Source organism: Capra hircus, chromosome 2, assembly GCF_001704415.2.
Source record: "Capra hircus breed San Clemente chromosome 2, ASM170441v1, whole genome shotgun sequence".
Lineage (NCBI taxonomy): Eukaryota > Metazoa > Chordata > Mammalia > Artiodactyla > Bovidae > Capra > Capra hircus.
The window spans coordinates 132,385,073-132,399,433 of record NC_030809.1 but is presented as its reverse complement, the minus strand read 5'-3'; the positions used below and the strand labels follow the sequence as shown (position 1 = coordinate 132,399,433).

Here is a 14,361-nt window from a genome sequence, read left to right as displayed (position 1 = left end):
TCGATCTAGAGCACCCACCCAGCAGCACGGCTGCTGTCACTAGAGAAAGGCAGCAGGCGGCCAGTATCTGAGTGGGGAGAGGTTCTTCAGGGTCAGCCTGGAGGAGGTGGTCCCGGAGGCCGTGGAGGCCCGACTGGCCAGAGGCAGCTGCTGCTCTGAGCACAGGCAGGCTAGACCTGAAGGCAGGGAGGTAAGATTACATCATGAGGAGGCCGGAGGAGCCTTGAGTGACCAGACCCCAGTTCAAGGCTGACCGTGGAATCTCAGGCAAGCTGCTCAACCCCTCCAAGACTGGCTCTCCCCATCCAGGTGGTGGAAATGAGAATTCCTATCCTGTAGAAACATTGGTGGGGGGAAGCCAGGTCCTGTGTTTGCACATGAGACTCAGATAATATCGCAGCTCTGGTTACTAAAGGCCTTCTCTGACGGCCTCCTGCATGCAGGCAGCATGACAGTTATTTCCATTTTACAGGTGAGAGAACTGAGGCTCAGAGAGGGAGGGTATCAGGCAAAACCACAGGGCAGGAAAATGACAGGCCCACAAAGAGGGTCTCCTGGCTCCAAAGACAATGCTCTTTCCCTTATAGCAGCCCCTTCTTCAGCATAAGCCTATTCCTCAGATCTCCCCCTGCAGAGATAAAAGGTAGGGTCATTATTAATCTCCAAATTATCGCTCCTTGAAATGCTAGGCAATTCTTCCACAACGGCAGCAGCACATACAGGAGGCCACGGTGTGATGAGAAAGGGCGCTCATTCTTCTCAGACATGTACGGCAGGGGAGGGGGGGGGTCCCTCGGGGGGTCCCTCCCTGCCCTGCCCCTTGACCTTCTCCACAGGGACGACTGCAAGAAGATAAATGTTTCATTATTCAGAGATGCTTCCCGCCAAGCAGACCCAGGGCAGGCTCTGGGCTCTGGCCACCCCTGACCTCACAGGTCCCCTGGAGGTGACCCTAGATCCTCCACATTCCCCCCCTCCACATCAGGAATGTCACTGGTTCTGCAAGCGACAGCTTCAGATTCTCTGCAGGGGGACTTGAATCACAAGGGTCCCAGGGCAGGGATGGCTGACACTCATGGAGTTCCCATCAATCTTCCCACAGACACTTCAGGCTCTGGCTGAGGAGGATTTACGGGCTGGGAGGGACACGGGACAATGCCATCCTGCCCAGGCCCCACCAGCAGCTTTTTCCCACGGTCAGCACTGCAGTCCCTGAGGAAAGGGCCAGAAAGGCCAGCACGGGCTCCTCAGGCTGGTGGGCTCACCAACCACTTCACTTGCTTTTTATTCTCTTCTGTATGTGTCCAAAGGCTCTGCAAAAAAAAAAAAAAAACGGTGCATTACCTTTCAAATCCAGTGAGGACAGAAAACAATAAGGTTGTCTTGTTGTTTGGTTTTGTTTGTGAGTTGTTCTCAAGCGCTAAGACTGGACAGGCATCTCCTGCCAGCCTGCAGGGAACATGGACCCACGGCAGGGAGGCTTGATGTGTCTGAATTCCCAGGGAGCCCACATCAAAAGCCCCCTTCTCGTTAAGGAGCAAATGCTGTGCTGAGAGCAGGCACAAACCTCCCCCAAAGAAGCCAAGCAGTGTTCCAATCACAGCCCTGAACGCAGGGCCCAGCCGGCTGCCCCATTCAGCCATCCTCCCACTGCCAACCCCCCAACACCCAGAGCTGCACTCTCTTGCCGTCTCCTCTGCCCCTCAAAGCTCCAGACAGTCTGGGCCTGGTCCCTGGGCTCTGGGCTAGGTGGATAGGCCAGCATCCACAACACTTCGCTCAAGAAAGTCTGGGTACTTGGGAGAGCCCTTGATGGCCTCAGAGGAGGCAAACCTTGCTGTGTCCACAACCACCAGTGTCCAAGCCCTCCTACCAATCAGCACAACCTTGGCAAGTTCCTGGCCTCAGTATCCCAATCTCTAACTAATGTACCGAGAAAACCCCTCTCATAGAGAGGAATGAAGGAGAAAAGAGCTTAGGCAGCATCTGTCTCGTGGTCAGTGCCCATGCGTTTGCTCTCAATATTCACATTTCATCCTGCAGCAAACCAGGATCAAGCCCCACCTGAGTCTTTGCTTGAAGCAGCTACCACGACGAGAATTTGCTGCTTCCTTGCCACCTTAGATTCTGCCCACAATCTGGTGCAACAAGGCAAGAATCATCTTCGCCATGGGAAAGGTAAGAAACCTGACTGCATCCACTCACTCTGCCCCAGGTTATTGTTCACCAGAGCCTCTGCAGGGCCTCCCCCACTCCAAGAAGAGTACTAGCCCCTGCTCTGCCTTGAAAACCTCATTCTCTAACACAAGAGAAATAGGTTGTTTCTAAGTCAGAGGCCACAGGCAGCTGGGTAATCAGAGCTACCTGAAGCACAGTGTTGGGGATTCCAAGGCTGCCTGTCAGTTCAGGTGGAAAGTGCTCTGCGGTGGGTTAGTGATGCGTCCTGGGCACAGGAAGGGTCTCTAGCAGTAGGTCAGAAGCAGGCGGTGGCTTACGATGGATCCGGAATCAGATCCCAGATCCTTACCTCAATGTAGTGATCACAGGCATGGCACCACTACAGTGTCTAGAAATTATCTGTAACACTGTTAATTCCTATTTTAATGAAAATGTTACCATTTGCTATGGACTAAATTGGTTTCTCCCAAACTTCATATGTTGAAGTTTCATATGTATTTGACTGTGTTTGTGCATAGGGCTTATAAGGAGGTAATTTAGGTCAAATGAGGTCGTTGGGATGGTGCCTTGGTCTGATAGGATTAGTGCCCTTATAAGAAGAGACATCCAAGAGCGCTTCCCTCTCTCCCTCTTCTTCTCCCTCTCTCGTTCCCTTCTTCTCCCCCCGTCTTCTGCTTTCTCCTGCTATGTGAGTACATAGTAAGAAGGCCACCATCTACAGGCCGGGGAGACACACCTCCCAGAACCCCACTGTGCTGGCACCCTGAGCTCAGACTTTGCTACTCCAGAACTGTTAGAAAATAAACATCTGTGGTTTAAGACACCAAGTTTATGGTGTTTGATTAGCCCAAGCAAGGTAGATGGGCATATATTACTGGGCAATCAGAACCAGGAATGGATGCCCTGTGTCCACAGCTCTGCTCCCCCTGCTCATTGTAACATCCTTGCAAATGTGAGCAGTCACTCCCTTTCTGGTAGCCAAGGGAAGTCCCAGCCTCCTACCACCCCATGCCTCTTCCTCCTGCCCATGCCCTTTCTCAGCAGGATGGACAACTTCATTCTTGAGAATCTATGAGGAGGTAAGAGATGCTCAGAGGCTTCAGAATAACCTCCAATTCATCTCTTCATTCTCAGAAAAGCCCTTGGGCTCCCAGACCCAGGCCCATTTCCCACCCCTCATGTCCAGTCCACAGAAAAGCCGTTAGTCCTGAAGGCAGCCACCTCAGTCCCACCATGGGGGGATGGAACTCCTGGTCTGCTGTGTGGGTGCAAAGATTAGGGGCACAGATGGGGGGCCCAGGCCTGTGTGAGTCCCTAGTGCGTCAACCATAGCCTATACAGTGCTGACTGTGAGCAGCAGCAGTCAACGAGGAAGGGTGAGCAACGCCAGCTCAGTGACTGCCGCTGTGCACCTCTGGGTCCCTCTCTACTGCACGTCTCAGGGGCTCATTCCCGGTCTGGAGTGGGGCCAGAGGTGGTGGGCACAGAGGATATAAAAAGCACACACGTAGGACAGATGGCTCTCCACAGTGTTAGCTGCTATTGTACTTGTCATGTTGCTCCTGTACCAGCACTTTTCACATGTGGCCTCACCAAAGAGTCCTGTGATCCTGTCACCAAATGCGAAGTCTGTGAGCCCCATGCACAGTAGGACCGAATAAACTGAAATGTGGGGGTTTGAAGCAAAGAAAGGTTTGTTGCAGGGCCAAGCAAGGAGTACAGGGGGCTTGTGCTCAATTCCCAGTGGTTTCATGGAGAAGGTTTTAGAGGCAACATTTGGGGTGAGGGCTGCAGGGTATGTGACTTTTCTTCTGATCGGTTGGTGGTAAGATGATAGGGTGGTGCTTCCACGAATCTGTCACGGTAGATTGAGACTTCTGGCTGAGATCTGGCGTCTCGGCATACAGTTCCATCTTCCACCTGGATAGGAGTCTCAGTTCCTGCAGAAGAGCTCAAAGATATTGGTATGATTGTCTCCTGAGGGGGAACCAAGACTCTACTCCAAGGCTGCACTGTGGTTTCTCGGCTGTTCCTCTTTCATTTCTGCATCCCCTCCTTTCCCTGATTAGCAACTCTTTGAACCTGACTATTGAGGAGGAACTAAAAAGCCTCTTAATGAAAGTGAAAGAGGAGAGTGAAAAAGTTAGCTTAAAGCTCAACATTCAGAAAACGAAGATCATGGCATCTGGTCCTATCACTTCATGGGAAATAGATGGGGAAACAGTGGAAACAGTGGCAGACTTTATTTTCGGGGACTCCAAAATCACTGCAGATGGTGACTGCAGCCATGAAATGAAAAGACACTTACTCCTTGAAAGGAAAGTTATGACCAACCTAGATAGCATATTCAAAAGCAGAGACATTACTTTGCCAACAAAGGTCCATCTAGTCAAGGCTATGGTTTTTCCAGTGGTCATGTACGGGTGTGAAAGTTAGACTATAAAGAAGGCTGAGTGCTGAAGAATTGATGCTTTTGAACTGTGGTGTTGGAGAAGACTCTTGAGAGTTCGTTGGACTGCAAGGAGATCCAACCAGTCCATTCTGAAGGAGATCAGCCCTGGGATTTCTTTGGAAGGAATGATGCTGAAGCTGAAGCTCCAGTACTTTGGCCACCTCATGTGAAGAGTTGACTCATTGGAAAAGACTCTGATGCTGGGAGGGATTGGAGGCAGGAGGAGAAGGGGACGACCGAGGATGAGATGGCTGGATGGCATCACCGACTCGATGGACATGAGTCTGAGTGAACTGCGGGAGCTGGTGATGGACAGGGAAGCCTGGCGTGCTGCGATTCATGGGGTCACAAAGAGTTGGATATGACTGAGCCACTGAACTGAACTGAGCTGATTGGTACTCAGGAAAGGTCTAGGAGGTTGAAGCCTTTTTCCCACAAACAAGAAACAGGGTACATAGAAAGCATTTGCACCCAGGAGGGCCCCACAGCATCGGCCTCAGTTTCAAACTCTGTGAAATGATATCATTAATCCAGGAAGTGAGGAAACGGGGCTCCAGGAAGCCAAAGCCATCAGGCAATCCAAGAACCAAACATGAACCCCTATTTCCAGAACCCAGTGGGTAGTGATCCCAGATGCTTACAGTGGGGGAGACAGAAGTGGAGCCCTGGCCACGGGACCCCCCTCCCTGTGCCCTGACAGTGGGTGTGTGCTACCCAGGGGCCCAGGGGAGGGAGCACGGCCAGCGCCAAACAGGAGCAAAGGGGGCATGCAGTGACGATCAGGAGCAGGGAAGGCTACCTTGCAGGGGATCCGGGCAGCTGGCTGAGGAGGGTGCTGGGTTCCGGACCAGCCCTCACCACTCACCTGGATCCTCCAGGCAGTAGCACAGGGAAAGGAGAGAGAAGAGACAGGCTTGGTTATCAGGCTTTTTTCACGTTCTCCCCAACAAAGTTACCACACAGCCTCCAACCAGAAACACAGCTGTTGGCTTCAAGACTAGACTCAGCCCACCCAGGGGCTCCTGCCCTCTTCTGTGAACACTGACCACCCGCCTTCTAGGCCTTTCTGGAGAAGGGAGAGCCAGACCTCCCCAAGCAGCTGATGCCATGGTTCACGGATGATCAGCAGCTAACACCATGGTTCATGGATAAAGAGAACAGGGGAGTGGAAGAGCCCTGGCCTCCCACCCCAAGGGACATGTGGCCATCACTTCTATCTCCACACACCCTAGAGCTTCAGCTGCCCAGGCCTCTTCTCTCCCCAACACCAACCTCAAGTCTCAGATCGTTGTCTGACCAGTCTGTGAACCATACATGAAGCACCATTTTGAACATAAAGTATAACATGTATATGCAAATTCTGAGAGTTCAAAGCAATTGCTCATTTGAGGATTTTCTCACCCATTGTCTGCCTTTTCAACAGCCCTATAAGATGGTTTGGAGAAAGTACCATTCTATCCATTTTGCAGGTGGAAAAAGGAAGTCTCCATGTATGAGTCAGGGTTATTACAGCTGACTGCTATAATAACCAGAAAGTCTTGCTTAATTAAAAAAAAAAAAAAAACCTTATTTCTTATTCATTCAAACCTAGCACAGATGCTCTTCTCTGTGGCCAGATCCAGCCATTTGGGGAAAGCACTGTCTTTGGGGGGGGTCTTTGGGGTCCTCCCCAGGACCCCCTGCAAGCAGCCGGTCAATCCAGGAAAGTGTGGAGAACCACACAGGATGTGGTTCTTCAGGCCTGAAGGTTGGCATGCCCCTGGCTTCAGCCCAAGTGCTATTGACCAAATCATAGCCCCAGCTTTACTGCCAGAGAGGCTGAAAGGTATAATCCAAATGTGCCCAGGAAGAGGAACTGGGGCTGGGGCATCAAGCCGAGGTCCTGCCAGCCCCAGGTTAGATGCCTGGGCCCTCCTCCCCTCACCTCCCCTCATCCTCCCATAGGAGTTCCCCACACATGTTCTCTCTGAGTCTACTTCTGGGACACAGGCTGAACCAAGACTGTTCAAACTGAACCCCCACATGTGGCTTCAGCTACAGGATTTGTGATCAATTAAAAACCAGAGAAGTATAAAGAGACAGGAAGACATTTCCATTCACCTAAGAGGAAATTGCAAGGAGGGAGATTAAAACCACATTTGAATTACAGAGAAAATAATTGGCAAAGTTCCTAGAATCCAAGTGCATTCCTATAATGAGTAGAATTCGCCTCTCCTCCACTGCTAAGCCGTGAGCCTATGATTTCAGAAGGCCCGACTTAATTACAGTCTAGTTGGATATTACAGTTGCAGCTACTCAAGTTCATCAACAATTGCCTAATTACAAGGTCTCAGGAGGGGGGTCTATAATCAGTTTTTAAAAGAATATCTCCTACACGTAGCACCTTCCACCAGTGGCCCCTAGAATCTTTCCAAACGTGAGTTAACGTCCCTTTGGGACATTCCAGGCATGTGAACTTTGCCGTGCATGCATGCCCCATCATGTCTGACTCTTTTGCAACCTCATGGACTGTTGCCCGCCAGGCTCTTCTGTCCATGGAATTTTCCAGGCAAGAATACTGGAGTGGTTGCCATTTCCTGTGAACTTTGGTGATGGGCAAAATTTGGAGTCTCTGTCAGCAAAACAGGTGTGACTCAGATACGGAAGTATGCAGACACTGGTTCAAGGTCCAAACCACTAAAGGGAAGGTACAAAGTAAACATGTCAAGGGTAGAGAGGAGTTTGTCTTCCAGGTCTGGTGGGGAGGGAGTCAGGGGACCCAGAGGCCTATCTCAGTTCTGGCCAGCTTCCATTTCCAGAACACTGTGTTCATGCAAAGAAGGGCCTCAAAACGAGTCAGTGGTCAGCCCTCAGGTCAGGGGGTCTGCAGAGCAGAGGTAAGACATCTGGGTGCAGGGAAGTGGGCTGCGGAGGCCCCAGCCATGGCATCTCAGCACCAGCTGAGGTGCTGGGGGTTTGGAGGGAGGATCTAGCGATGCAGGAGGAGGTGGAGATGCTGCCAGGCAGGGAGGAGTGGGGTGACACCCCCTCTACCTCAGAAGGGAGGAGTCACTTGGACAGGGCACAGTAACAATTGGGAAAGGGACTCCCCAAGGAATGGGGAAGCATCCGCAAAGAGCCCCTGATTGCTCCAAGAACTGCAGGAGTTTCATGGTGACTGACACGCAGTGAGTGTTGGAGGCCGGGGAGAAGCTGGCACAGGGTAGGGAGGCAGGACCTCCTAGCCAAGCCTGGGGTCTGGGCTTCCCCTGACAGGGAGGAATTCCAGGAATGGCCTTCCTCCCACAGTGCCCCCACAGCAGGCAGCGCATCCTCTGGCCCATGAACAGGAGCTGTAGCCCTGGCACCTCCTGCATCCTGTCTCACTCATGACTGCCTCTGACACAGTACCCAGGTCTGGCCGCCAAAACTCTCCAAAATCATCACCTCTACTGCACACCAGAAAATGTGCCTCCAGCTCTCACCAGCTGCTCCTCTGCTAAGGCAAAGTAGCTGCGGGGAAAATCTCAGCCACCTGCCTCAGCCAAGCAGTGAGTGGGGAGTCTTATACCCTCCCCAAGACTGACTGTCCTCTCCCAACCTCCATGCACATCTGTACCTCCTTGCAGGCCCACCAAGACAACCCCACTTTCCTTCCAGGTACTTTCCCTGGGCAGGATTCTCCCTCAACCTTGCCTGATCCACACAGGATGCTCATCCGTCTGTCTCACTACCGGCCCTGGAAAAATGTGGGTTCGTTCCCAGCACTGCACAGCCAAGGGATGGTGCCCAGCAGATGTTGGGAGGATCATATGAACCAGGGAGTTGGTGGAGAGCCGGGAGCTTGGCAAAAACACCTCCTTCCTGATGCAGAAATCTTGTCACCAAAATATTGTTCTTCCTTCACTTTTCAAACAATTTTAAGCTGTTGTCAATCTGACCCATGGTTTATTTGGAGCCATGGGACAGGCATAATTTGTGTTATCTACTGCTGTGTAACAGATGACACAAAAACCAGTGTCAAATCAGAATACATTTCTTATCCCACAGTTTCTATGGGCCAGAATCTCGACTTGCCTTAGCCTCTGATGAGGGGGTCTCTCATGTACCCACAGTCCGGCTCTCAGCTGGGGCTGCCGTCTCATCTGAGGGCTTGACTGGGGGGCTCTGTTTTCAAGCTCTCTCACGCAGTTTTTTGACACAACCAGTCCCTTGCCACAGGGGCTTCTCCATGGAACTGCTTCATGACATGACAGCCCATATCCTTAGGATGAATGACCCAGCAGAGAGCAAGAGAAAACACCCAAGATGAGCCTTTTGTAATCTGATCTCAGAGGTAACATCCCAGCACTTCTGCTGTGTCTTGTTCATTAGAAGTGAGCCAAGAAGACGTCCCTGGTGGTCCAGCAGTAAAGAATCCATCTGCCAAAGCAGGGGACATGGGTTCAATCCCTGGTCCAGGAAGATTCCACATGGCACAGGGCAACTAAGCTTGTGCAACTATTGAAAATTGGCAAGCAGCAATGAAGACTCAGCACAGCCAAAAATAAGTAAATTAAGATTTTTTTGCAAACTTAAAGAAGTGAGCCAAAAAATTCAACCCACATCCAAGAGGAGATTACACAAAGGCACAGATCCCAGGAGGAAGGAATCCATGGGGCCATCTGAGAGGCTGCCCACCACACTCTCATCCCTGCGGCAGGTCACAGCTTCCTACAGCAGCATCTCCCACCCCACGTGCTCTTCTAGACCTTGCTGTTCGCCTGCCATGAGGTGGAGTCAATGTCCTCTCTCCTGGCACCTGGGTGAAGCCTTGAGAATTTCAATCCATATCCAGTGGCAGAGGTGATAGTGTGTGACTTTTAAGGCTTCTACCCTGTTTTCTAGAAACACTCACTTTTGGAAACAAGCCGCCCTGCTTTAAAGAGGCCCAAGCAGCCTGTGGAGAGGCAGCAAGACCTCAGGTCCACAGTCCAAGCCAAGCTCCCAGCTCATAGCCAGCACCTACGTGCCATGCATGTATACCATCTTGGGCAAGACCCCTCAGCTTGTGCCACGAGCACCCCAAATTGAAAATTTATGAAGGAGACAGATTATTGTTATTCTTAAACTACTTAATCTTGGGGTGACTTGTTGTCCAGTGATAGATAACCAATACAGTTCCCAAACGTCCCTTCCCAGTGGATGGGGTGAACCTGAGAGACCCCCAATCTACCACCCCCAGGCCAAAGCTGGCAGGAAGAACTCATGGACAAGGCCAGATAAGAGTGGCCATCTGGTATCCCACAGGTACCAGGCTGAGTCTAAGACAAGAGTATGGTGAGCCACCACCCAGAGTCTGGGAACCCCAGGACAAGTTGGGCAGGCTCACACAGGCAGAGTCTGGAGCCCAGTGGAGGGCCAGACAGCAGACCTGCCACTGTGCAGAACTCGGAACAGCTCCCTTGAAGACGTGTCCCTGGCCAGGAATGCAAGGTCGATTTCAGTCACAGTCAGCCATTCTCAGATCCTCCGGTAGGGAGGGGGACGTCAGAGTTCCCACACAAGGGTGCTGTCAGGAACGGCTGAGCTGGAGAGCAGCCTCATGAAGCTGGGGCTGGGCCAGGGAGACTCCACTCCCTGGCTGACCTGAGGGAGGAGAAGGAGGAGGGCTTGGGAGCAGCATTCAAGCCCAGGCACTAGCCTTGCCAGGCTAGTGGAGATGAGGATGGAGATCATGGAATCCTGTAGGTCCCCAGCCCTCTTCATCCAAGTCTCCAGCCCCCACTTCCCCATAGGTGGATGAGGAAGCCAAGATCAATTTCAGGGAAACTCTTGCACAAGCCCCTTTTATATTTTTATTTTTTTAGGCCATGCCATGTAGCATGCGGGATGTTCATTCTCCAGCCAGGAATCAAACCTGCACCCTCTACCTTGGGAGTGCAGAGACTTAACCACTGGACGGCCAGGGAAGTCCCTACAAGAGAATGCCTTCTGACGGAGTGCAGGTGCCTTCAGTCTTAACCCCCATGTCTCAGTCATGCACATACCCTACAGAGACTTTGCAGATGAAAGTGGCAAATCTTGCGAGAAAAAATGCATGTGTGTGTGTGTCAGTGGCTCAGTCATGTCAGACTCTTTGTGACCCCATGGACTGTAGCCCACCAGGCTCCTCTGTCCATGGGGATTCTCCAAGCAAGAATACTGGAGTGGGTTGCCATGCCCTCTCCCAGGGGATCTTCCCAGCCCAAGGATCAAAGCTGCCCCTCTTACATCTCCTGCATTGGCAGGTGGGTTCTCTACCCACTGAGCCACCTGGGGAGCCCAAGAAAAAGGCAGGATGTGGTAAAGTCAAGGGAAAAGCTGCTGTACTTACACACCAAACTCTGGTAAAGAGGGATCAGCAGGGTGGACAGGGAAGCATCTGAAGAAAGAGAACCCCCTTCTCCAAAGCAATAAGTAGGGGCCCCAGACAATATCCAGCACCCAGCCAACAAGATGCCCAAGGGAACTGGTGAGCTGGCAGTGTTTTCTTTCAAAAGTGACCCTTTCTGTGATCGTATCAGAGAGCCAGATATCCAGATATCAGTGACATCACACACACACACAAACACACATCATCTTTGTATAAGAGTAATCATAACCAAAATATAAGAATAAGATAAAATTGCACTTTTAAAAAATGTTTACATTAAATATCTCAGTGTGACGTCCCATGTAAACCTCTTTTTAAAACAATGGTATTTTGGTGCCTGAAACGTGATAACATTTTCCATGGCCTTTTTCTAGTACCCCATGCCCTGGGGCCAGGTCCCAGGTGAACTGGCCTGCACCTGAGCAGAAGCTGCTGGATGGCCTGGGAAGGCCTGGCTGGGCAGGTTCCATTAGGCAACAGTGTGGAATGGCCACTCCCCCTTCCCCCGACCCTGGGGGTGGGACTAACCAGGAGCCGGAGCTAAGGCTTGCACAGCTCTCCACTTCCAGGCTGAGAGGGGCCTGGAAAGGAGCAGACATGCTTGGAATTCCAAAAATGTACCTCTGCCTCAGGCCTCTGCCTGCTCCCCAGGCCTCCTGGGACTCCAAGAGCAGGGAATGGGGCCTGGAAAATAAGCCCAATTACCAGTCCTCCCAGAGACAGGGTGGAGTTCGTGCCCACCCCCCACCCCCACTGAGTTCAGGATTTCCCACGCTGACCCCCAAAGCTGCCTGCGTGCCCATGGGCCACCTCCAAGGATGAATGCTGGCCCTGCCACCCCTATAATGCAGTCTTCAGTGACCCCATCCACACGGAAATGTCCAGGAGGGGCCAAGGAGCAGACATAAGCGGGGAGGGGGGACACCCTAGTCAGACGCCTGCCCCCTGACACCTGGCAAACTGTTTTCCCTTAAGACCTTTGAACTCAGCTCATGCAGAATATCCTTCCTGACACTGGGGGCATTCTTAGAGGAGCCCACGTTGAAGAAAAGTTTATGTCCCTGAGACCAGGTTGGACAACGTCCAGCAAGCAGGTGTGGGCTCACAACAGTAGAAGAGATGGCAGGCAGGTACAGCAGAGAGGACACAGCAGACGGGGGACAGCAGACGGAGACAGCAGACGGGACACAGCAGACGGGGGGACAGCAGACGGGACACAGCAGACGGGGGACAGCAGACGGGACACAGCAGACGGGGGACAGCAGACGGGACACAGCAGACGGGGGACAGCAGACGGGGGACAGCAGACGGGACACAGCAGACGGGGGACAGCAGACGGGGGACAGCAGACGGGAGGACAGCAGGACGGGGACACAGCAGACGGGGACACAGCAGACGGGGACAGCAGACGGGGGACACAGCAGACGGGGGACAGCAGACGGGGGACAGCAGACGGGGGACAGCAGACGGGGGACACAGCAGACGGGAGGACAGCAGACGGGACACAGCAGACGGGACACAGCAGACGGGGGACAGCAGACGGGGGACAGCAGACGGGGGACAGCAGACGGGGGACAGCAGACGGGGGACAGCAGACGGGACACAGCAGACGGGGGACAGCAGACGGGGGACAGCAGACGGGGGACAGCAGACGGGGACACAGCAGACGGGGGACACAGCAGACGGGGGACAGCAGACGGGGGACAGCAGACGGGACACAGCAGACGGGACACAGCAGACGGGGACAGCAGACGGGGGACAGCAGACGGGGACACAGCAGACGGGGGACAGCAGACGGGGGACAGCAGACGGGGGACAGCAGACGGGACACAGCAGACGGGGGACAGCAGACGGGGGACAGCAGACGGGACACAGCAGACGGGGGACAGCAGACGGGACACAGCAGACGGGGCACAGCAGACGGGACAGCAGACGGGGGACAGCAGACGGGGGACAGCAGACGGGTGGACAGCAGACGGGGGACAGCAGACGGGGGACAGCAGACGGGGGACAGCAGACGGGACACAGCAGACGGGGGACAGCAGACGGGACACAGCAGACGGGGGACAGCAGACGGGACACAGCAGACGGGGGACAGCAGACGGGACACAGCAGACGGGGGATAGCAAATGGGACACAGCAGACAGGGGACAGCAGATGGGGGACCTCAGAGGGGGGACAGCAGACGGGGGACTGCAGACAGGACACAGCAGACGGGTGACAGCAGACGGGGGGACAGCAGACGGGGGACAGCGGTCGGAGTGCGGAGAGGAGATGGCTGATTGGACAACAGCCTTCTCTCTAGCACCCCCACCTGTACTAGAGACCCTCCTTACATTCTTTATCTGTGCTTGAAAGTGTAGGTGGGTAAGTTCTTGCACTAAGCTGACCTGAGTCTGATGTCAGTGGTTTTAGTACAACTAGAATTGATTTCCCCTCCAATCACTACTTTCAGATATGTGTCAAACTTTCCTTTGGGCACATTCTAGTACTAAAAATTCCAATCTGAAAAAAAAAGTGTCCATGTATCTGGTCTCATTAAAACTCATCCTACTAGCCATGCTTCCCTGACCCAGGCTGCTGGGAAGATTAGAGCTGAGGGAAAGGGCCTCCCTGGCAAGGTGTCACCTCCCCTTCTGAGGAGGTACCCAGTCAAGGTGCCTTGCTGGGATGTGTGGGCACTTCTCAGGGGAGTGGTCCTACAGGCCCCTACCCACTTGTGCCCCAACTGTTCCTGCAGTCTCCCACACAGAGCCCAGCACTCCTGGCGGGAGTTCACAGCTGGGCTCAAAGCCACCGTGTCTGGTGGGGCACCGTGACTCACAAGATGGGCAAACTCCAGGGGCTGGTCCTTCATCAGTCCTCTCCCTGTTCAGCAAAGCCCAGGCCAGAGCATGGTGTCAGCCTGCTCAGCCAAGGCCTGGAAGGCCCATCTTCCACATGCAGGGCCTTCTAAGTTCCAGGAAGGACCCTCTTTCTCTCCCAGGGCTCTCCTCTTGGGCAGCTCCAGTTCCTGTTATTGATGGCTATCTCGTCACTGTGTCCTCACATTGCTGAGTGGGATGGGAAGGGTGGTGTCATCTTTCTCTTGCATCTTTTTATAAGGGCGCTAATCCTGTTTGTGAGGGCTCCACCCTTATTCCCTAATCATCTCCCAACAACTCCATCTCCTAATAGCATCACATTGAAGGTTACGAATTTGGAGAAACACAAATATTCAATTCATAAAAGAGACAGATATTCATGATACTATAAAATTTATGATGCTCTCTAGGAACCCCTGGGCTAACCTTTCCAGGGGAGTTGAAATGTCAAATTATTTTCATAATAATACTGAGACATTATTTGCCTTTTTCAC

The 14,361-nt window shown here is 52.9% G+C and overlaps 1 long non-coding RNA gene across 2 annotated transcripts in view; it reads right to left on the bottom strand.

Annotated features, from left to right (window-relative positions):
- Window positions 849-14,361, bottom strand: part of LOC102172104 — a 53,017-nt gene continuing 39,504 nt past the window's right edge. For both annotated transcript variants that reach the window (XR_001919830.1, XR_309772.3), the window contains exon 2: window positions 849-1,313. This is a non-coding gene — a long non-coding RNA (uncharacterized LOC102172104). The remainder of the gene's footprint in view (window positions 1,314-14,361) is intronic.